Source organism: Cavia porcellus, unplaced genomic scaffold (assembly GCF_034190915.1).
Source record: "Cavia porcellus strain 051 isolate PalLab524CR breed Dunkin Hartley unplaced genomic scaffold, mCavPor4.1 scaffold_13, whole genome shotgun sequence".
NCBI classification, from domain to species: domain Eukaryota; kingdom Metazoa; phylum Chordata; class Mammalia; order Rodentia; family Caviidae; genus Cavia; species Cavia porcellus.
This window is the reverse complement of record NW_026947496.1, coordinates 68,878,895-68,904,110: the sequence shown is the minus strand read 5'-3', so window position 1 is coordinate 68,904,110 and position 25,216 is coordinate 68,878,895. Positions and strand designations below refer to the sequence as shown.

Genomic DNA, 25,216 nt, shown 5'->3' with positions numbered 1-25,216 from the left:
TTTCAAAAAACTATTTTTACCCCTTCAACCTTATTTACTTTTATACTAGCCATATGGAACAAAAATCTCCATCCAATATTTTATGTGCTATTAAGTAAAAAATTATATATTTAGAAGTGGCAAACAACTGAAAGCACAAGAAAACAGGAAACCCAAAAATTAACAATAATAATTAAAACAAATATGGTAGAAATAATGATACAAGACCATTTTTAATGAAAAAATAAGAAATAAAATCTGATAGGTAAAATAATTTGGTACAATTCACCAAACTACATTAAATACCTAGAGATCAATCTAATGGATAAATACTAAAATTGCAATGAGATTTACATAATATTTCTTAGACAATTATAGAACATCTAAATAAATGGATATGCAAAGTTATCAGTATGAAGATTTAAGCTCCAAAGATATAAATTGTTCTCAAATTCATTTAGAGAATCTTCTTGAAAATTGCAATAAAAATTCCAAATAGGTTATTTTTAGTTAAGAATCCAATTATAATATTTATATGAAAATTCAAAGATCAAATTATCAAGGGTAATTTTCAAGATGAATATCTACATGTATGTTAGAGCACAGAATATTACCATGTATCAGGAATTATAAAGCTCTAATAAATGAGACCATGTGATATCTTACAAAGATACAGAAAAGACTGGTGGAACAGAATATTCTAGAAGTAGGTAAATAGATCAATGTTTGATTTAAGACAAATGATGTATTGTAAAGCAATGAGTAAAAGATGATCTTTGGAAAACCAACAAAAAAACAAAACAAAAAAAAACTATGCTGTCAATTACATATCTATATGAAAAATGAATTTTTGAATCTCTCAGTCCACACCAAATGATAATAACAGAAGATCCTTTATCTACATGTGAAAGACAAAATAATAATGGTTTTAGAAGGAAATTATGAGATTGGATTCATGACTTTGAGGCAACTTTTTTCTTCAATGTAAAACAATAGGTATTTATTTACTCAAAAAAATAAATATGATACACTGCTGTTTTGGTAAGGTTTCCTGTTGAGGGACAAAATACCTGACACCCACAGTTTAAAGGAAGAAGGTTTAATTTGGGTCATGGTTTCAGAGATCTCAGTCTGTGGCTGGCTAGCTCCAAGGCAGAAACATTATGGTAGAAGGACATGGTGGAATAAGGTGCTCACTTCATTGTGGCCTGGAAGAAGAGAGGGGGAACAACTTTAGAAAGGAAGGTGGACTATGCATAGTACCCAAAGTTACCCCATGATCCCTCTGTGAGTATGCTTTGTAAATCTCCTAAGAATTCTCAAGACAATCAAATTAAACAATTAAGCTTAGTCATCACAATTACATTCAAATTAAGAACTTGCATTTATCAAAACATTTCACTAAAAGCAATCCAAAGAACTGGAGATCTTTGGAAAACATGCATCAAAAAAACAATAAAATGAGCCCTATAGATGCTATAATCAATAAAATGAAACACTCATGAAATAGGAAAATTACTTGTAGTTAGGCATTGTGCAGAAAACAATTAGAATCAGGACATGGAGTTTATAATATTATTTTTATAATGGTCACTGGGAGTTAACACAGGAAAATGTAGGAAATCTATCCACAACACCAAAGACATAGAATATTTAGTCAAGGACCTAAATCCCACAGCAATGTCCCACATGAGTCCAGATAAAATTCCAGAGCTGATGACAATGCCTCCCACGAGTCCAACTGGAGGTCTACAGCCCACAAGAAGGACTCATGCCAGTCTCTTTTATGGATCCATGCTGGGAAGGCCCAAAGGTCAGTGGTGGAAGCCAGAAAGTCTGTGCCAGGAGGATGAAGGAGCTGTGCTGGTGGGATGAGGGTTCTATGTTGGAGCCCAGAAATCATACTCATAACAAAGACCAGGGCTGTCCTGAAAGGCACCACAGCCATCCTCAGTGACACAGAGCCCCCTAGCTCCTCCGAATGACAAGCACATTTGGGCACATGCCAGGAAGCAGCATGACAAGTTCATCTTGGAGACCGAGTGGCACATGTCTTCCCCTCCGGAGCCAGTAAGCAGTGCTTGATGTGAGGACCAGAGCATCTCCAGGAGAACCAAGGGCTCAAACAGCAACTCGTGGGAGAATCCACAATGCCTCAATTCAACAACGCATTAACGCCTCAATGCCCTCAACATTTCCCTTCTTCTCCACCTATTTATCCTGGCAACTTTCCTCAGGTGGAGCATCTTCACTCAATGCCATGCTGATGTAATCCAGCTGGCATTAAATTGACCACCAGTTCTTAATCCATAACATTACTTGAATTGACATTTTACAAAAGAGGATATCCAATTTACTAATAAGCATATGAAATGGCTTTGGATTTAACTAGTCATAACAAAATGCAAATTAAAACCACACTTTGATATGACTATACACACACCAGATTTATATCAAATTTCTAAGTGTTGGCAATAGTACCGTTCAAGGTCTAGATAGGATTTTAAATTGTAATAATCACATTGAAAAGTTGTTTGCTTCCATATCTAATAAATACTGAGGATATTAGTATTCTCTGTACTTCAGTTCAGGTCCTATTTTTATAAATAATTTTAGGTACCCCCCCCAACTGGTGCCAAGATGCTGTTTAATATGTCCTCTAAAATCTTAATTCATGTGCTACCAATAGTAGAGTCAGAGGTCAACTGTGACATGATCCTACAACTACTATACAAGAGTGGAAGCAAAACATAATACTAAAACAACAGGAATGAGTAAAAATAAAATAGTGATTATAGTTAGGTGAACTATATTTGAAGAGCAGTCACAAAAGGAAATCCTCACAGAGGGCAGTTATTTGGCAAATGCACATTTTTGTACAGTATAGTAGAAATAAATGTTGAAGTTGAGTAGATGTGCAACTCTATATGACTTCATGAGCTGGCCAGATGGTCTGGGACTTCCAAGAAATATGACTAGGAAATTGGTGACAAAGGTAATTGAGGAAGAGGTATGTGGGAGACCTCTGCATGAGTGAAGGATGTAAAGACATTTGTGTCCTATGTTAATGCTCATTTCCATGATCCGTGAAGAGGATTGTTGTAGCCAGGGGTTGCAAGGATAACAATCACATACAGGACACATAATGGTCACCCACAGAGTCAAATATAAAGAAAGTGTAGGAAATTTGTCCACTAAAGACCTAGAAAATACAGCCAATGGCCTGGATCCCACGGCAATAAACTGCATGAGTTCAGCTGAAAACCTAGAGCCCACAACAATGACTCATACAGGTCTATTTCATGACTCTGTGCTGGGAAGGCCCAAATGTCAACAGTAGAAGCTATAAAGTCTATGCCAGAGGGGTGAAAGATCTGTGCCAGCAGACTGAGTGTTCTGTACTAGAGCCAAGAAGTGACACTCAAAATAAGGACAAGGGCTCCCCAGAAAAGTACCACAAACATCCTCAGAGACAATGAGGTCCCAAGATCCTCCAATGATGAGAACAGTCAAGTAAATACCAGGAAGCCAGCATCACAAGCTTCTGGAGATCAAACAGAAAACATCTTTCCCTCCAGAGCCAGGAATTAATGCTCAAAGTAAGGGTCAGAGCTCCCCAAAAGTGAGCCACAGCCATTCTCAGGCACAAGGTCTGGAGCTCCTCCAATGATAACAGCTCATTTCATACATCCATAGTCATTACCACACTGATTCAGTTCAATTGATGTATAAGCCGACCATAAGCTACCAACCCACTACAAGGATTTTAATAATAAATTGATAGGATGAGTATCCTGGGGATAGCAGTCAATATTTTCCTTCAGCCATCATCATTGCCCAATGGACTCATAAAGAAAGTGGCCACAATGGCAGGGATAGAGATTATGTGGGTTTAGCAACATGGACTTCTACTCATCAAAGTTGATCTGGTTATAACTCCTGCTGAATGTTCCATCTGCCAGCAGCACTGACCAACCTTGAGTCCCTGATATAGCACCATTCTCTGGGGTAATCAGCCTGGAACTTAGTGGCAGGTTCATTATGTTGGACATATGGTGATTAACTAATGATCAATTTATAACACCAAGCTGAACTGTATCAGCATGGTTCTGCATGTGGAAGGCCCACCTGAGGATTATTGCCAACAGAATAAAAAGAGAACGAGAGGGGGACATGATGTGTTGTTGATTCCCCTAAAAAAGCTGGTCATGCTGTTCTCTTCACTTGGAGAGGTCAGGTCCTCACTGTTGCTGAGAATGGCAATGGTTATTTTGGGGAGAGCACTGGTTCTTACCTTGAGCATTGCTTCTTGGCTCCAGTACAGATCCCTCAGCCTGCTAGCACAGATCCTTCACCACTCTGGTGCAGACTTTCTAGCTTCCACCACTGATATTTGGAACTTCCCAGTGCAGATTCTTGATAGACTTGTGTGAGACATTGTCCTGAGCTCTAGGTCTCTAGCTTGGATTCATGGGGGACATTGCCATGGGCTCCAGGTCTTCAGCTGTGCTCATGCAAGTCATTGCCATGGAATATAGGGTCACAACTGGATTCTTTTTGTCTCTATTGTGTGGAAAGATCTCTTGCACTCTTCTGCATTTGATTCTTTGGGCGAATATTATAAAATAATCCTATAAATTATGTGCCCTGTACTAAACCTATTCTTTTGTAAAGCCTAACTACAAAGACTGGTGCAACCACTGTGGAAATCAGTATGGAGATTTCTCAAATAAACTAGAATTGAAAGTCCCATTCAGTCCAGCTATTCCTCTTCTGTGTATGTTCCCAGGAAAACTGAAAATGTCAAGCCACAGTGACATATGTACACCCATATTTATAGTAACACAATTTGTAATAGCTAAACCTTGGAAACAGCCCAGATGACCATCAACTGCAGAATGGATAAAAAAGATATGGTATTTTTCATGGAATATTACTCAGCTATTAAAAAGATAATCTTGAGGCTTTTATAGGTAAATGGAGACAACTTGAGACCATTTATATAAAGGAAATAAGTCAAACTCACAATTATAAATATTGTAGTCTCCCTAGTATAAAAAGTAAAAGGCCAAAAAATTAGTAAGATCCAAAATGTGCAATAAATACTGTCATAATGAAAAGAAAAGAATGTGATAAAAAGGAAAGAACAACTTGGATGGGAAAAGGAAAACATTATATGTATATTGGTAAACATATATTAAAGTATGTATGTATTTGTATGCAAGGTAGACAGCTATATTATCAACCTGTTAGTTCACCAGATGTTTCTCAACCCACTCAAGTTCATATAACAATTATATTTTGGAGTTTTTTGCTTATTGTTCTCACAGGAATGGTTCGTCCCTCCAATATTCCAATTGCTCTTAAATCAGGCTTATCAGGCGGCAGTAAAGCAATCTATATCCCTGGTAAACAGTTGTTGAAAGCATTTTACAAATTGTCTCATTGCTTCTTTGGGGAGGTTGCTCATTGCTACATTTGTTGCCCAAAGGTTCCAACTTAGATCTTACATTCTTGAGAAATAGCTCATACAGTATAAAATCACCAAAAGACATAAAGTGAATCATACATTCATCTCTTAGAAAAATCATTTAAGGTTATTTTTTTCTTGATATTCATAAAGGCAAGGATTTGGAGGCCATATCCTAAGAAAAGTGAATTTGCAAGTGTGAATCTGCCTCTAAAATCATAAGAGTACTATGTATACAGTATATTAATCTTCTAGTTTTCTTCCTAAACCACTTACTCAACAAATACATCTTTGTAGACACTTTAAAAAAAATCAAAGACTCGGTCATACTTATCTGCAATTTATTTTTGGTGTCTTCCATAGAGTTCTCCACCTAGATCTTTCTCAGTAGATTGGGATTTGAATAAATTGTCAAAGCCTCTTTTTAGAGAAATATAAGAAGTATCTAATTTTTTTAAATGAAAGTTTCTAAGGGACAGAGGGCCTTGTCCTCTGTTTTATCTACATTATTCAGATGTTCATGTGCAACAGATATTTGCTTCAAATTTCTGATGAAAGCTGCATATCAAGCATCTCTGACACCATGAGAGAAGAGAGAACATCTATTCTGTCTAGTTTGTGCACGTTACTGTCATTACCTGTCTGTATTTGAGCATGAGCTACAATCATAGCTTGTCAAAAGTATAAAATATCCCCCTATTTCCCTTAGTACCACTTGTGCTCACTATGTCATTTTACTAAGTTGGTGACACCTGTGTCTGTGCTGCCATTAAAAAATGCAGTGGTGATACCACTCATACTCTTGGATCTAGCATATTTGTTTATGTAATTATTTGCAAAATGTTCTGTGTATATGTGTGTTGCATTATGTAAATGCTTATATTTATACGCATTCTGTCAGTACATGACAGCAGCCCTAAAAAGGGAAGACCCCAAGAATTTGTAAGCAAGTGTCAAATAAAAGGCCAACAAATAATGCACGAGAGGGAAAAATATGCAAAGTTATTACAAAGACAAGATGATTCCTAGGCTAGCAAGATTTGAGAACATCTTGAATGATGGTGGAACTAAACCTAAATGTGAAATATCAAAGAAGCAGCAATTTGCTAGAGTAAGAAACATTGAAATAAACAGAAAAGAGAAGAAGCAAATATTTCGCTTTTCATCCAGTCTTCTCCTAGCAAATGGGTACCCTGCAAAAATGATGAAAATAAAATCAGTCCCATTTGGCACAAAACATCAGTTCTATAACTTTTGTACACACAACATGTTAGACAATTTTCTAATCAAAAAAATGGTTTTTTTCCAAGCATTTCTACAACAGGAAAAAATAGACTGAATTTAAGACCAAGTATTCTCAAGAGCATACATATGCATCATCCACATGTACATGTACATATACACAGAGACAAAAACAACATGCTAGTTTATATGAATATGACCTTGTTACTGTTTGCTTCTTTAGAAGTTAGATCAGCTTGAAGCACTCAAAATTCTACTCATGTAAACAGAAATGCATCAAAAGTTTACAGTGGTGAGATAAGTGAGGATATTATTGAAAGCAGTGATAGGAACAATGGCTTATGGATTTTAGGATGGGTAGAAAAGCAGTAAAGAGGAGAATATTAAAAATATAGAGAAATTAGAAGGATCAGGGAGTTAGAGGTCAAAAGACAAAGAATGGGGGAAACTCACTGAGTCTGCTGAAGTGATAGGAAACTGCAATCAGAAACTGAAAAATCTAAACTTATGATTTCAACGCAATAGAGCAAAGCCTAGTGATTGAAGCGTCCAAGACATGGCTCTGAGAAATCATTGAATATGACTTCAACATTCTCTTTGAGTCATTCAACCATTCCAGTGACTGATAGCAAAGACAGAGGCAGGAAAAGTTAGAAAGATTATGGACTAGGTGCCCAGTTTTTCAAATACAGAAGGCCAAATGTTTTCCCTAAATAACAAATTTTGTTTCCATTAGTATACTTTTCCCATGCTCCAGAAGTCAGATCAGTTTTGAATTATTCAAAGGAATCCCAGCATCTCTGCTTCATGTTGCCATACCATATTTGCATGAAGAACATACATATATTTTCCCCAGAGTATGCATTCTTCTTAGTCTATTCTTCTGATAATACAAGTTCCTCTTTGTATGCATATAAGGAATTATCAAAATATGTGGTGAATATTTAATTTTTTAAAATAAAATAATACAATACATTGCCATTAGTCCCCTATAAAAAGATCCTTCTCCATTGGATACTTTTACCCCATCTTTCTTGCCACATTCTGAAGCTGTCCTGGAATTTATTTTTTCTGATTATCATTATGAAGTGTTATAAAAATATGGATCAAATGCTGTATGATTTGAATCTTCCTCAAAGTGAAAAGGAACATGAAATCTAATTGAAATATAATCCAGATCATGTATTTAAACGTTTTCTTCTGGTGATACTAAAGGAAACATGACAGAGATACAATAAAAAAAGAAAGAAAAATAATTTTAATAAATGTGGCAATATATTTGTCTTTGTTAGGATGAAAGACACTCAAATCTATGATCAGGAAAGGAGTGTGAGCCCTCTGGACTGGAAGGTGGATTGAGGGGGGAGAAGTGAAAACTGGGTTGAGTACAGTTTACCCTTCAGGGTGCTTCCTTCAGAAAGAAATAGGGTAATGGCTTGAGGACTCTTTGTAGGAATTTCACTTGTTGATGCCATGGTAAACAGCACTTTAAAATTCACTTTGAGCTGTACAGTGGCAGTCCCCGGTCAACTTTGGACCATGGTTTCCATTCCGTGGCCAAATCACACCACCAGCCAGTATGCTGCTCTGTATACTGGATCCCCTCAGAGACAATGGACAACCAACCTCCCCAATTGTGGGGAAAGCCAGCACTCCAAGGATGAATATAAGCACAAAAGACTAGGCAACTTTGAGGAGAAAATAATGTATGGACTAGCAGTGCTAGAGCCAAGAACACTTCACTGTTGTTCTAAGCTACAAACACCATGTGGGGTTTTAGGCCAAGGGTGACTTCTTCACGGCAGGAGGGAGTGAGAGATGAAATCCAACACAGTGTCTGCCATATTTTCAGAGGGTTTAATCAGGCATCATTTTAGAAAGGGAATGATTGTGTGGGACTAAGCCATAGAAATATCAGAGTTGAATCAAACTCTGAACCTTTGAATTTAGCACATATCTACAGATTTTTCCACCCAATAACAAGAGTATATCATTCTTCTCAGTAGTACATATGACTTCCTACAAAATAGGTTACATACTAGCCAATAAATCAGGCATAAATAAATGCAAAAGATAATAATCCATTATATAATAGCTATCATGACTCTTTTGTTATTTGATTATACAATTTTGTTTAATTTTTTTCATAAAGGAAAGAAGAAAAAGCATTTTCTAATGTAAAAATAATTTAAATTATACTATGCCAATTGCCAGATCATAATGTGATCAAAATAGAATCCGATGGCAAAAGAAACCACAGAATTATGAAAACATATGGAAATGAAATGATAATAAACTCTTGAATAATCAGCGGGTCACAGAAAATCAAGGAAGACATAAGACATCTTAAAATTAAATGATAATATCAGTATAACATATCAGAACTTATGGAATGCAAAGAATGGGATGTCATATAAGGGACATATAAAGCTCTGCATACTCACATTAACAAACCAAAGCAGCCCCAAATAAATAACCCAGCAATAATGCACTTTTATGTCCTAGAAAAACAAGAAAAATCTAAATATAAAGATAGTACAGGAAATAAATCATAAATATCAGAATATAAATCAGTAAAAGAGACTAAAAAGGCAAAACAAAGAATCAATTAATAGAAATGCTGGTTCTTTGAAAGAATAAACAAAATAGATAAACCTTTAGCTCATCTTACTAGAAACAGAAAAGATCCAAATCAATGTATTAGAAATGATAAACATGAGACAGTTCTAGGTAAATGGATGCAACTTGAGACCATATTGGGTGAAATAAATCAAACACACATGTACAAATATGGCATTGCTTTCTGGAGTGAGAAAATGGAAGTGTAAATAAGGGCAAAAATGTATAATAAATACTGAGGAAATTAGAAGAAAATATTCAAATGAAAATGGAAAAAGGGGAAGGGAAGAGGGAAGGAAGGGAACATTTGAAAAATGAGAAAAGAAGGAAAATGGAAACAAAGTTTTATAAATAAAAAGAAGAGGGGTTGAAGAGAGGGTAGAGGTATAGAGGAAAAAAGAACTAAATTATATCATGTACTGGCACAAATTCCCTATGATGAATGTGATTGCTATATATACCTAAAACATACCGATAAAAATCATTTTCTTTGGAAAAATAAACAAATAAATGAAACTACAGAAGTGAAAAAGACAAAATCTAAACAAACACTGAAAAATCCAGAAAAAACTACTAGTAATATTTCATGAACTTTGAAGCCAATAAATTGGAAAACTCAGAAAAATGGATAGATTACTAGACAAGTATGATCACCGAAACTGAACCAAGAAGATTTAAAAATCCTGAATAATCCAACAATAGGTAATGAAATTGAAGTAGTAATTAAAAACTTTAAAACCAAGAAAAGCCCAGATTCTGATCAATTCATTACCAAGTTCTACAAAAACTTCAGGGAAAATCGAACATCAATACTCTTCAAAGTCTTTAATGAAATCAACAGGAAACAAGTATTTTCAAAGTCATTCCTGAAAGTCATTACTCTGATTCCAACACCCAGACAAGAATCCAATGAAAAAGAGAGGAAAGGAAGGAAGAAGGGAGAGAGAGAGAGAAAGAGAAAAAGAGACAGAAAGACGGAGACAGACAGATAGACAGACATAGAAATAGAGAAATATAGGTCAATTTCTTTAATGAACATGGATGCAAAAGCCTTCACCATGATACTGGCAATAAGAGTGCAACAAATCTTCAAAAAGATCATGTATAATGAGCAAATAAACTTCATTCCATGTATACAAGGACAGTTTAACATATGGAAAACAGTAAATGTGACCCATTGCATAAACAGAAACCAGAACAAAAGTCACATGGCCATTTCAATATAACTAGAAAAAGTCTTTCACAAAATTCAACACACATTTACAATAAAACTCTTAAAACATGTATGGAAGGACCTTATTTTTGCTAACAATATGATAAGAGTTTTTTATAACACAGATACACTAGAAATATCATATTAAATGGGGAAAATCTGAAGGCTTTCCCTGTAAAATTACAAACAAGACAAGCATGCCTAGGACCATCACTCCTGGTCAATGCAGGCCTTCAAACATTAGCCAGAGCAATCAGGCAGGAGAAAGAAGTAAAAAGAATATATACAAGAAAGGAAAAAGTGAAGTTAGCATCATTTGCCAATGACACGATCCTCTACATGGAAGACACCAAAAATTGCACCAAAAGACTCCTAGAATTAATTACCAATTCAGCAGTATATCAGGATATAGTTCAATATATAAAAGTAAATCACATTTCTATATACTAACGCATTAGAAAAACAATATCATTCACAATAGCACAAGGAAAAATTAAATATATAGGAATAAATCTAACCAAGAAAATGAAAAATTCCTGCAGTAAGAAACTACATTCCCCTGACAAAATAGATCAAGGTAGACACCAGAAAATGGAAAGAGACACCCTGTTCTTGGGTAGGCTGAACCAGTACTCAAAATGCCTATCCTTCCAACACTGATACAGATTCAATGCAATGTCAATCAAAATACCAACAGCATTCCTCACAGATGTAGAGGAGACAGTTCTAAAATTCATATGGAAAAGACCCAGAATAACAAAAATAATTATCTCTTAATTAACTGACCCTTAGTCTCTGAGAAAATGAATACTTTTCTCCATAGAAATGTATTTTTCTGTAAAATATACTTTGTTACACATTAATACTGTCATTTCAGCCTACTTTTGGTTATTGTTAACATTGTGCATTTTTCCAATCATTTAATTATAATATATTTGTAGCCTTAATTTAGCATGTGTGAGAAGCAGAGTCCTGTGCTATCTAGTAGGGAAATTTCTGCTTTTATTGTGGCACATTGGCCCACTTATATTTAAGGTTGCTCTTTTTATTCTTTTCTTTTTTCTTTTTGGTGCCAGGAATTGAACTAATATTGTTATTGATATGTTTGAATTTAAATTTGCTATTTTCTTATTTATTTCCTATTTCCCCATCTCGTCTTTATTCCCCTTCTCTTTTTTGTGCACCTTGACTTGTATTAAGTATATGATGATAAGATTTTATCTCTTAGGTGTTTACATTCTGGCTCTCTCCTCTCTTCTCAAAATTGTTTTTAGGCTTATACTATACTCTTTTTATCTATCATTAGCTACCTGCAGATACTATACTATTTTACATATTACAATGGCCTGCGCATATTAATTTCTTCCCTCATGAACTTTGTGCTATTCTTACAATATATTTACTATGATATATTTACTATTTAGTATCTATTTAATCTTCATCATCAGAGGTATGAATTACCTTCTTGCCCTAACACAGGTTTTCAAGCCACTGCTTTTCCTCAAGCCTTAAATGTGGTTTTCCATATGGTTCTGATTCATGTTGTCATAGCCTAAGAGCAGATCCAGTGCCCTGGGTCAGAACAAAGGTCTCCTGTCCTCTGCCCTAGCAGGAGCACAGCCACGTGACCCTCAAGCTCATTTGGGGACTATACAAAACCTAGAACTATGGCCTTACTTTTCAACGGTATAGAGGGCCCAGGGACACCTTACCCTAACTCACCAGCCACAGTCACACAACTTAAATTGCAATGCAAAGCCCCACTAGCCACAGCTTCACCAAAGCCATCTCTTTTGCTATTGCTTTACTCAGAAAATGTCTTTAGCACACTGAGGCCAGACTCCACCAAGTGAAGTTTTCATTGAACAAGCTAGTGAACAAATGTTATCTTTTGAATTATCTATCCATTCTTGAAGTACATTATCTTTTTCAGGTTATTCTTTGGCTCCTGCCCCCACATTTTTAGTCCTATATCCCCCCCCCACCAGTCTTCCCTGAAAAAAGCAAGAGTCAATAGCAGAAAATATTTCATTTTTTCCCTTATCTACACCATATTTTTCCCTTTTTCTTTTGTTAGTAAGTTCCTCCTTAGAACTTACTAGCAAAGTCTCTATAACTGATCATTGAGTCTCTAGCTTATTTATACTCTCCTAATTGAAAATTCAGTAAGTTCCTTCAAATTATCTTGTAACTTTAGTAAAATTTTTTGTCTCAAAAAACCAAGCAAAGCAAATAGACTAAAATTCTAAGCATCATAGCATTTAAGAGCATAAGCTCTAGAACCAAAGAAATGTTCAGACTTCCCATCCAATCCTATCCTACCCAAACTCTTTTCATATTCTAGCTCAGACCCTCAGCTTCGTCTTCTGAAAAAAATAGGAATAATATAATCTTATTTTAAAAATTAGTATATAAGTCAGCGACATAATATATCCTCAGAAAATACATAAATCTTATTTTACTTTTACTTTCATGATGTTTACATCTGTTTACATAGTAACTACTCAGAAATGAATCTTTCTTTTTTCTTTTCTTTATAAATTCACTCAATAATAAGGAATGGGTACGCAGCCTGGCCAAAGCGTGAAGCTAGGGGATAGAGATTAAGAGAGACAAATAAAAGGGCAAGTATGAGCCCTGTCCTCAAACAGCCTGCAAACTTGTGGGAGAAAAGGGGGGCAAGTGTGAAAAAGAACTTTCCGTATAATGAGATAAGTGAATAAGCAGAGATCTGTGATTATTTTAATAGGAACACAAGCCTAAATTGAGAAAAGAATTTATCATAGGACACAGGAAATGAGATCATAAAACAAGCTCCCTAGGGCTCTAACTTTCCCAGAAATAAATGGAAATCTACCGTTTTAATTTCAAGGATGTTGTGATACCAGATTCACAAGCAGCCAAATACTGGAATACTTGTTAAAAGTTTTAGGTGTTTTTATTCCAAATCAAAGCCGTAAGTCTCCTGAGATAAATAACTCACTGGCTCTAGTTATTGTCACAGTCTCTGTGCTATAACTATTCAGTTTTTAAACTGTGTGCAAAGCCCAGGAGAGCTGGAGAAGCAGCTGCTCACTCAAAAAGAAAGCCTCAAAGAGAAACACAGATCAGTTAACACCAGAGTCTAGTTGTTTGCTGCACTTCTCCAGGGACAAGACCGAAGTCTATAACAGCTACCTCTAGGCTCAGGCTCGCCCTGGTGACCACAGCACAGCCCCTGTGTGGGAGGGGACTGGTAGGAACTGCTCAGGGAAGGCAGGGCACATTGAGAGTGACCTCCAAGGAAAGAAATATTGTACTTCCCAATGAGGACAGACTCACATCTGGAAATTAGGACAGGTAGGCAAAACATAACTACATCTTAACAGAATGTTTTCCGAGAGCAGAAGAATCCTCTCAATTTCATTCCTATCCCTTATGAAAAATCTGAACTTCCTGTGAAATTCTGTAGGGGAACAAAAACAGAAGTTTACATGCAGGAGCCAAGGTGCATACAGCACAAATCCTAAGAATTCCTGCCTCAGCCTATCCACAACTTTGGATCTAATTCCCTCTGAAAAAAAAGTGATGATCCTTATTCCTGGGTATATTCCACGTGGGTCATCTTGGAGCACACATTTAGTAATCTACAAATGGCAAGTTGTAAGTCAAGAAGAAAGGAATAGCAAAAACTTGTTGTCTTTGAAAAGAAAAATGGACTTTGATTTATCTAAGCTTTCTCACACAATTAAATAGCAATTGTCAAGCAATGATTCACAGCAACATTTCAAGGCTGTTATCTAATAGATAAAGTAAGATTTATCAGAACCAATAATACAGTCTTGATCCTTGAATGCTACTGCAAAGAGAAAAAAAGGAAAGAAAGGCCAGCTCTTTGCTTGAAAAGCCACTAGCAAGATACAAGGGATGATCAAAATAGATGATGAATTTAATTTTTTTAAAAATCCGTTACAATTAAGTCATATTGCCATCAATCATCCTCAGCACACTTGCCCTTTCTTTGAACATATGTATCCTATCATTCTTTCCACTTGCTGAAGCAGTTGTAGAAATCCTCTTTTGTAAGAGTCTTTATCAGGGATGATCAAAAATGCAGTGAGCTACTTCTGACTGTCATCCAGTAGAGAGGCAAGCTCAAAAAAATATTAGCGGGTTCCCATCCACTTTAGTCACTAAATCTGGCACTGTTTATCTTCTGGGTCTGCTCCAAAGCTAGAACAACCACAAAAGGTAAACTTCTTGAATTTATTCAAGGCATCAAGGCAGCTACAACAGCACAAGACACAACCAAAGACTTCCAGAACTGCTTAAGAAATGACAAGAAGGCCAGGGATTTAGCTCAGGGGCACGCACACTTGCCTGGCAAGTGCAAGGTCATGAGTTTAATCTTTGATACCAAAAAAAAGGAAGAAAAAGAAAAGATTGGCAAGAATGATGAGACAACTGCATTTGAAGCAAAAAAGAAAGAGTTTGAGGGAATTAATGGCGATGTGTCTTTTACTACAAAAAACATTAAGCATCCATTGTATTCTTTTTTATCATGTCTTTGTAGAATTTATATCAGAGCTTCAAAAATGTATCTCTAGGGAAAAAACCAATATAAATGATATGAGACTTCAAAGCAGTAGGAAATCAACAATGGTTACCATAATGCTTCCTGTCATCTTCAAAATAGATGCAGATACCTTCAGACATAGTAAAACTCAGCCCAAACAGGACATAATAGAACCAATACAAAACAAAACAATAAATGCAATAAGGGACTTCAAAACAAGACAGTAGTAAATCCAGAATGGCTACCATAATATATCTTGCTATCTTTGAAAGCTATCCATGCCATCAGACCCAATAAAATTTTAAAAAAAGAACAAAACCCAACCCAACAAAACAATGAAAATGATATAAGCCTTCAAAATAAGACAATAGGGAATCAACAATGGCCATCACCCTCCTAGACATTACACTTCACATTGCCATCTTCTGAATAGATGATCAGACCACCAGCTTTAGACTAGCAGAGTCAGTGAAACACTACACATTATAAGTATTAAATTTTATCAACCTCAGTAGCCATCACCGCAGCCTGTGTTTCTATGAAGTAGCTGGTCGCTTACAGTGAGAAAGGGGGGTCTAGTTCTTCTTGTTTCCCAACCCACACACTGGAAAGGGCTGGCATCTGGCTCTCCCCCAAGTTGTCTGCAAATGATGCCAGTTCTTGGGGGGAGGGGGGCTTGCTTCTTGGTGACTTCTTTTTCTCTTCCCCCACAGTCTGCAAATGGCCTTATATATTTTTTTTTAAAGAGATCCTTGATGTTCTGTTCCCTGATCAAATTGAATCAAATGATTAGGATTAGTCTAGGTAGAACACAGGATATAAATTGTCAAAAATAGCCAAGATGCATAAACAGAACAAATCCCATGGGACCAGATTTGGGAGGGTTTAAAAGATGGTGACCATCAACTTAGTCATCACTACATTTTTTTCCTGTCTATTGTCCTCCTATTTCTGCAGTGGCATTAGGATTCTATCTTTCAAAATATAAGACTTTGGTCCTTTATGAAAACATGCTTTAAATGCAGTCTTTATTCTAAATATTGTATTGACTGCAAGATGTCAACATGATATTTTAAGAAAACACCAACATATGGTGACTTCAGTGGCCCAGAGGTTTCAAAAAGGACATAAAATGATTCCTTGATTCACAAACTTAATCCGTTCCATGATTCTGGGAAACATGCTGTGGTCATGTGCATTAGCTGATGCAGAATTTGCAAACAGAAGCAAAATTTTGCTGACTGTTTTGTGAACTGAATTATTTGAGAAAATAAGTATTCATGAACTGAGGTATCGCTTAATCTATATATCAGTATGTCCATGGTTTATATGCATGTGGACAATGGAAAGTCTGTGGACTGTGTCCATCCAATATTAAGTGGAATGTGCCTTATTATTGATCTGACCTGCCCAAGGGAAGACAGTATTGAGCCATGCAAACATGCTAATCTAGCATGGGCTGTCAGCACTGAAAGACAAATACAAAGAAGAAAAAGCAAAAAGCAAAGTGTGTAGTCTAAACATAAAGTTGGGTGTTAGGGTAATCACAGAGTCTTACAAAAGTTGAAGTACAAAGTGTTACAGGCCTCTCATTATCAAACATTATAAAGAATGAATAAAGAAATAGAATTTCAAAATCCAGTTGTTGATTTTTCCCTCACCAGCAAATTGTCACTAAGCACTGAAAATGTGCCAAACTCAAGCTTATAGTTGAAGGGATAAGTGTGATTCCTCCCTGCTTAGGTGGATTTGATAGACAAGGATGGCCACTTACAGACAGCAAAACAGGCAGGTATATTCCCCTGGTTATGTGTCATGATAACATCATAACCTGAGTAGAATGGGCCAATATAGGAGTGACACCTGACTGTAGAAGTTGTGGAAATAAATTGGCAAAGTACAGTAAGGTGAGGATAAGACCCATAGTGAAATGCCCTCTAATGTAAACTACAGTCACTTTATGAGAACTGATGACACTTCAGACAAAAGAAATAACTTTGTAAAAGCCCCAGAGTAAAAGAGAAGTCACAGCATCTGGGTAACTGCAGGAGGTTTATTGTGCCTGAGGCCCTGAGAACAAGAGAAGATGTAATAAGACAGAACATTATACAGGTGGGCAGGGGGTCATGTGTGAAGGCATAGTTATTCTCAGATACTTCTCTTGCACAACTTTCCACTCACAGTTCTCATCTGTGTGGGTATAAATTTTATATTTTATGTGCTAATATTAATGTAGATTAACTGATCATTTAAAAATTTAGTATGTAGCATGATTCCCCATTTTTCTTGTTTTTCACCGAACTGTTTTCTAATATTTTTGTCCCTTGTACTTAATGTTGTTTGTTTGTTTCTATGTTATTTTGCATGAAAGTTTGAATAACATGACATAGAAGTGGATGTGAAGAATTCAAATAATCATAAATCCTGTCAAAATTTAATTTTCTCACCCTATTGCAGGTTTACTTTATATTACTTGATTTTATGAATTGTATGCATATTAACAATATATAGGCAAACATATACATAAGCATATCCAGATAGTCACATATAAATGTATACGTGGGGTCAACTCCATGTACATTTCTTTGTGCACCAACACTTATTATATCAGCTAGTTGCCATAATTATTTCACATAAGCACAGTTAGACACAGCAAGTTTTTTCTATGCCAGGCTACACAAGTCATTTGTCAGATTATATTTGCTTATTCTTTACACGATGGCATTTCTTACTTAGGGATGTCCCAGTATTTGGAAAACAGGTGACCCAGAGGACCGTTCGGAAATGAAATGTGAGGCTCCAGGTAATGGCAATAAAGAAGTTGGAATTGGCAATTAAGAAACAAGAAACTAAGCATTTATGTTCCACAACCTTAATGAGTTTAGACCTGCAGTCTTGGAGACATGCTGTGACCTAATGGAAATAATAGTTTAGCCTCTCTTGGTGAGGAATTAGAAAAACAGCCTGACAAATTATAATTCAACTTTGAGGACCACAGAGTTCCCACTTACGATCAGAGTGCCATTTACATTGCAAAATATATAAAACCCAGAAGGAAACTTATATTTCTAACAATGTCCACCAAAGAATGCATTTGTTCTTTAAAACCACCAGAGAGCTTTCTATGACAACAAAGTTTAAAGAGTATCTAGTGATTAAATTCTACTAAAAATATTTTCAAAATTTTATCCAGAGTTTTACTATTAATTAAACTGACTCAATCCCATATTTTTCTCACAACGTAGAAGATATATTATTAACGTTTTGATTTATAGTCTATAGATGAGCATTTCTTAATCAAGTGTGTATGTTACTGAAGAAAATGTGGGTATGTACTGAGCCTTTAAATATCTTAACAGTATAACTTGTGCATTATTAGCATTTGTAAATAGACATTTTATATTTGTACTACCTTGTGCCTAACCATCTCGCGCAATTTCTATGTCTAAATTGATGTGCAAGTACCATCTTACTAGCGCTCTATCCAGAAAGAATAGAAGCTGACTCCATTCTTCAGTTATTTCCAAGCACTTGGAATCAAACAGGGCATGACAAGTTGTGTAATTCAGGTTCCAAAACAGTTGGGACACAGACATGTGGCACAGGAACTGAGTCACCACTCAGCCCATGAGAATGAAAAAGTTCTGACTTGAGCAGTCCTCAACCCCAGAAGCATGGCCCACTCTCATTCTGTCATTGCTTTTCATTAATACTGACAATTTCAGGTACTTCAATTTATAGTTTTCCCTTTTAGGCAATTTGAAGCTGGTTTGTATATAAACAAAACCATTATATTATGCCATATGTAAGTCATTTAATAATTACATCTATTTAGATTTATGCTGATAGCTGTAATAAAAGTCAAACATTTCATCTTCCTTCCAAGAGATATCTGCACTCTGTGGGTTTAGAAACTCTCTTCCTATAAGAGTCCTTGTTATTTTATTTCAAGTTTCTCAGAGATAAAGCCTTGTCTTTGCTTTATTAGCCTCAGGTCAAAAGTTGGGCACATGCTTGTTAACTTACCAAGTTAACAGGAATAAAACATGTTGTTAAAGTACTTTTTGTTATCTTGCATCTAGATACTTTTTCCCGGGACCAAATATATACCCTCTAGGATATTACTCCCTGCCATCATGTTTGATCAACAGAGATGTCCGTGCTTGTCTCAGCAACTGTAGAGGTGGTAGAAAATCAAGCATAAATTATTTCAAAGTCAGTAAATTTGTCTTCAGAGAAATAAATTAATTAAAATGTTTAATTTGTCACATGTTGATTTCATGGGAGTATAATTCTGAAAGTAAAAATACATTCTTGTCTACTCTGGTTTTTCTGGAAAATACTTGAACTTGTGTCCCATTTGGTTTTACTTTAATGACCCGAGCTCCCAAAGGAGTGCTATATTTTCATGTAGCAAAACCTCTGATTCCAAAACCCTAACACAAAAATGAAATGGACAGAAACCCATCAATTAAGTATAGGCACAGCATGAATATAACTTCTGAATCTCAGACATCATGCTGTAATGTAACATGATAAATCTTTTTCCAGGAAGTGAAAGGCGACAGATTTATACGATCTGAAGAGAAACCAGAGTAAATAAAACACTGGCTACTTATATCTTAAAGAATCTAATATATGCCTCACATGAGTAAAACTATAAATCATGAAGTAAAATAGCTGTGTTCATTAAGTTTCATTGGAGAATTCAGTGATTTTTTTTTTTTTTTGGTCTTTTTTGTTTTTATCGGTACCGTGGATCGAACTCATGACTGCCTGCTTGCAAGGCAGGCGCTTATGCCGCTGAGCTAAATCCCCAACCCCCATTGGAGAATTCAGTATAAATTTTACCCCATGAATGTCATAAAACACATTAAATGAAACCCAAAATCCACTACTTTATGTAAACTTTCTGACTTAAAATAAATAAGCTATTTCCCTATAATCATATTCTAGTTCAGAAATTTCAGATCTACTGATCAGAAATTTAATCTGTGATTGTTTATATTTTGCTTGTTTTTGTTTTTTTAAGTAAGCAGTAATTTATTATAATAAATTCACTATTTTATATAATGTATCATATGTTCATAAACATTCAAATAATATAGTCACAGATAATGTGAAAATGATATTCTTTTTTAAAAATTTTATTTAAAGAAAGAGTAAACAAAACAGAAAATAGGTAGAAATAATACATATGTTCAGAGAAAAAAATGAACAGTAATAAATCACTAGTTGATGTTTACATACTGTCATTTTACAAATAGTTGTTCAAGATACAAAAATGAAACATGTAAAGTGGGAATTCAAACAGCTAGACTGCAAACAGTTCTGTTCAACTGTCCAACAAAAACTTAGTAACATGGTTGTCAATCCTATACACTTAAACATACATGCAGTTATCCATAGCTTCATATTTGTTTAGATTAAACAAAGCAGGTTAAAATCATTCTGAACAAAGAATAATAGTATTGCTGGATTTCATATCATGACACTCCATAATCAGCACTGGGTACTGTAGTGTCTTTTTTTTTAACTTAATTTAAAAAAAGATTAAACAAGACATAAAATGGGTAGAAATAATACATAATTTCAAAGAAATAATAAACAGTAAGAAATCACTAGTTGATGATTACAAATTGTCTTCTTACAAATAGTTATTCAAGATACTAAAGTTGAGCTTATAAAGTGGGGATTCTAACAGTGAAATTGCAACCAGTTCTGTTCAACTATCCAACAAAAACTTAGAAATATGATTATCAATTCTATATGCTTAAACATACATGCAGTTATCCATCTCTTCAATTATGTTGAGATTGAATAAACCCAAGCAGGCTAATATCACTTTGAACAAAGAATAATACTATTGCTGGGTTTCACATTATGACACTCCAGGATCAGCACTGGGTATTTTAGTGTCTCTTTTTCTTCAGAGTATCTGTTCATTTCATCATGTATCATGTGACCAGTTCTCATAAACTGTTTATAGATTCTACACATGCATGAGTCTTAACATGTATTTCTATCCTTTCTATATTAGAGGGAGAAACAAAACAAAGCAAGGCAAAGCAAAACATATTCCTATAAATACATGAAATGAAATAAAATAAACATATAAGACCATTGTATGAATCGTTCTACCATAGTTCCTGTGTTGTCTCTTCTTATTTCCAATAGAATTGGCTAAATCATAAGACATAGTATAATTGAATATGTCAATACATAACAGTATTAATAAAAACACAACTTTGCATATGGTATAGAACTTCAAAAACCAGCAGTTATCAAACCAGAATGTGTATGTGTCATAGAGTCTTGCCATCTTCAGTGTAGTTGCCTATACTCTCAGACTTGATACTATCAATCATATCAGTTTTGAATAAAATCTTATCTGCCTCATTTCTGTTATGCTCTTTTTTGCCATCAGTTGTCTGCTTATCTTCTTTATTCTGTTTTCTGCTCCATTCCTTGAGGCCTCTCTGCCACTGTTCCTGGAATCCTAGTACTTTTCTCTCTCTCTAGAATGCCCTGGAGTATTCTCTGTAGAGTTGGATTGGTGGTTGAAAATTTCCCAAGTTCCTCTTTGTCTTGGAAGCATCTTATTTCTCCATTAATTTCTAGGACAGTTTAGCAGGATATACCAATCTGGGATAGAGGTTATTTTCTTTCAGGATTTGGAATATTTTGCTCCAGGCTCTTCTTGACTTGATGGTTTGTGTTGAGAAGTTGGCCATTATTCCGATGGGTCTTCCTCTGTAGGTTATGTGTTTCTTGTCTCTAGAAGATGTTAATATTCTGTTCTTAAATTGAATTTCTGGAATCTTGATTATTATATGCCTGGTGTAGCTCTGTTTTGGTTGTAGGTGGCTGGAGTTCTGTATGCCTCATATGTCAGAATATCATTTCCTTTTCCTATGTTTGGGAAGTTTTCCTTAATTATTTCTGTGAATAAACTTTATAGTTCCTTTGTTTGTATCCCAGCTTCTTAATTTACTTTATTCTCAAGTTGTAGATCTTTTTGTCATCTTCTAGCCTTTGTATTATTACTGCTTGTTTCCTCGTTATTTTTAAAAAGTTTTCCCTTTCATATTCCCACATTGCAAAATTGTCCTCCAGTTTGGATAACCTATCCTTAGTTTCTTTCAAGTTGATTTGCCATCTTTCCATAGAGTTTTTAATTTCTTGATGATCTCTTTGAATCTGCTTCATGTATTCTATATTTTTTTTATATTCTTCATCAAATGGTTCTCTCCTGTGTTTGAGTTCCTCCCTTCTTCCATCTGTGTCTGCTTGAGGGGTGCTTAGTATCTCTTTTATTAATCTTCTTATATCTTGCTGTATTTGGCTAAATATCTCAGTTTTGAACTCGTCTATGAGATCCCAAATATATCTCTTTATGTCCACTGGCACTGTGTCTGATATTGCATGTTTGCTGTTCTCATTCTCCTTTGTATTTACCTGTCCTGGGTCAATGTTCTCAGGGTTGGGCCCTGGGGACTTTTTGTTGTTGCTTCCTCTTCCCATCATGTTTTGCTTCTTCCAGGAGGCCTCAGTTTTTTTCTTTGTTGGTTATAATTCTTCTGAAGTGCACTGGCTAGATGACCCTTCACACTGCAGTGTGTAAGTGAGTTGCAGACAGGGACAGTGTATGCTGCCCCCCCCTCCCAGGTTAGTCAACCTGCTGTGGCCTGCACTACTGTGTTACTTCATTCTGCCTCCCTCCAGACCAGCCAAACCTCCAAGGCCCCACTGGGCCAGTGTGCTTAGCGTGCGCCACCACTGCAGGGACTTGACCTCAGATAATCTATTGGGGCTAAAGGAAGGTTTTCAGTATATTTCATTCAGTGTTCTACACTTGTTTGTCCAAATGCTACATTGTACGATACCACTTATACACATTCACCTCATTCTTTGTTCATCGTTGCATAGAATTCCATGGTATGGAATAATTTATCGGTCTCTTTAATAATGAACACTGAGTTCTTCACAGCTCAAACAGTACTGAGGCATTGATCTCATCTATTCAGTGCATTGATACTGTTTTAGACAAAGAGTTGAAGAGCCCAAAGAAATGTTTTTTAAAAGAAATTACATCACCCTCCTCTTTTTAGAGACGGATAGTTCCAGAAAACTATTCAAGAAACAGTGTACAGAAAGTAGTGACAGTACGTTCCTCAATAGTGATGAGGCTCAAAGATTAAGAACCGGTAGTTAGAGCAACAGGCAGAGAAAGACACCACCCCAAGCCCTTCCAAAGCATACTGAGAATGGAGTTTATGGCCACCCTCTGTCCAGTATCTGCCACGCTCCTCAAACATGGTGTGTTGAAGGTTTGTATTTGAGATCTCACATTTGTAGAAATGCCTTAATGATGGAGTACAGTATTATGGTTGGAAAATCCCTGTTTGTCAAGGTACCAAAGACTTTGATCCATTGTCATGCCAACTTGAAGTTAGTCATTCTGATTTTTAAACTTACATTTGCAATCACCTTCTCTGAATTTTTAATTTGATATACCAGCTTATCGTATACATTAAGAATAAAGAGTAAGTAAACATTATCCAAATATTTGTTTGATTGCCCTTAGTAATTTCCATGGTTTTACTTTTCTTCTCTGTACCTACTGAACTCATTCCCTTGTGTCATGTAAGCCTCATGTTCATTAATTTTGCTATTGGATTGATTAAAGAAGGCACCAGACAGGCCTTGCATTTTCCAACACGCAACATGTCCATTTCCCATGAATACTATTACCATTCTATCTGATGCTGTCAGAATTTGTCCATCATACAGAGTAAAGGACAAGTTGTGAAAAGCTTTTGACAAATGTGCAATGTCAAGCTGAGCCAAAGCTGAGGCAGTCTTACTGAACCAAGCCTGCTCCCACATGGCCTCTGCCTCTCATAAAACTGATTGCTTTATTTTTTAGATATTTTTTTAAATCACATTCAAGAAACAGTATAGGAAATATGAAATTCTCTTATCCCTCTCCTTCCCCCATCATCCCTGATTTGGGCTAACTTCCTGTGTCCCAGGACATCTTATTTACTTCTCTTTGCTTTCACCTTCCATTGAATGGCATTCGTGAGAGTTGCAGTCTCTGCAGTGCACGCTATACTCTGGCAGAGCACTTTCTTAGTACTGCTGAACAAGGTGGTGTGGAGCATGGAGGACATTCCTTCAGGATATCAGCTCAGCAGCACACACCTTTAGCTTGCAATGTAAGGATATACTGCAGAGTAAAAAAAAAAAAAATCCCTCTCTCCTTTTCTCTTTCCTTGACAGATTGCTCATTTAAAGATGCTTAGTAAAGTGGTTTTCCAACATTACTCATTTCCTTGAAACATTTTCAGGAAAGTGATCTGTTAGTGAACAATACCTTTGTTGCCTCTATCACAGCTAAATTTTACATGCATATGTATGTTTTCATTAATACTTAAATGGAAAGATCATTAGAGAGTTAAATCTGCTAGTTTTAAGTAAGGCATTCACAACTGTAGGGAGTGTGTGTGTGTGTGTGTGTGTGTGTGTGTGTGTGTGTGTGTGTTTATCATTCATCCCCTGGGGTTAATAACTAAGAACTAGATTTTTAAAAAAGGAAATGGAATTATTTTTGGTACCTCTATCCTCTAGAAACGAACCTCTCCCATGGCCTTTCTGCTGGAAATGGAAATTTCCCTTATAATTCTGGCATTGGGATTCATTTCTCTAAAGTCTACAAGAGGAAGGGTTTCCACCCTAGGTCAACTGCAACATTTCGTTGTAATAGCATATCCCTTGTACATCTCAGAGAGCAGGTGATACACTAGGTATGCATGGAAGCACCCAGCAGAAGGTGCGCAAGGTCTTCTGCCACAAGCATCCCTGTATCTGGACAAGGGCTAACCCTGAGAAAATCTCTCACCTTCTCCCACAGTTGGCCAGTTACTAACAGGAGGTCGAACTGGGATGAGAGGACATCATTTCCAATACCAAAGTGAAAGCAAGGCTTCAAACAAATTATTTGCTAGTATGTTTTATTTATTATCAAGATAAAACCGATTGTAAAGCACTAAAAGAAAATTATTAATATGGTTACATAAGAAAGCAAACTGCCAGTTTTAACATTTTTTATTCATCTCTAGTTGTTCTAACTGTG

At 35.8% G+C, this 25,216-nt stretch overlaps 1 long non-coding RNA gene across 1 annotated transcript in view; it reads right to left on the bottom strand.

Moving 5' to 3' along the window:
- Nucleotides 1-639: 639 nt before the first annotated feature.
- Nucleotides 640-25,216, bottom strand: part of LOC134478572 (uncharacterized) — a 133,792-nt gene continuing 109,215 nt past the window's right edge. Inside the window, exon 4 of the long non-coding RNA XR_010051315.1 lies at nucleotides 640-1,187. This is a non-coding gene — a long non-coding RNA (uncharacterized LOC134478572). The remainder of the gene's footprint in view (nucleotides 1,188-25,216) is intronic.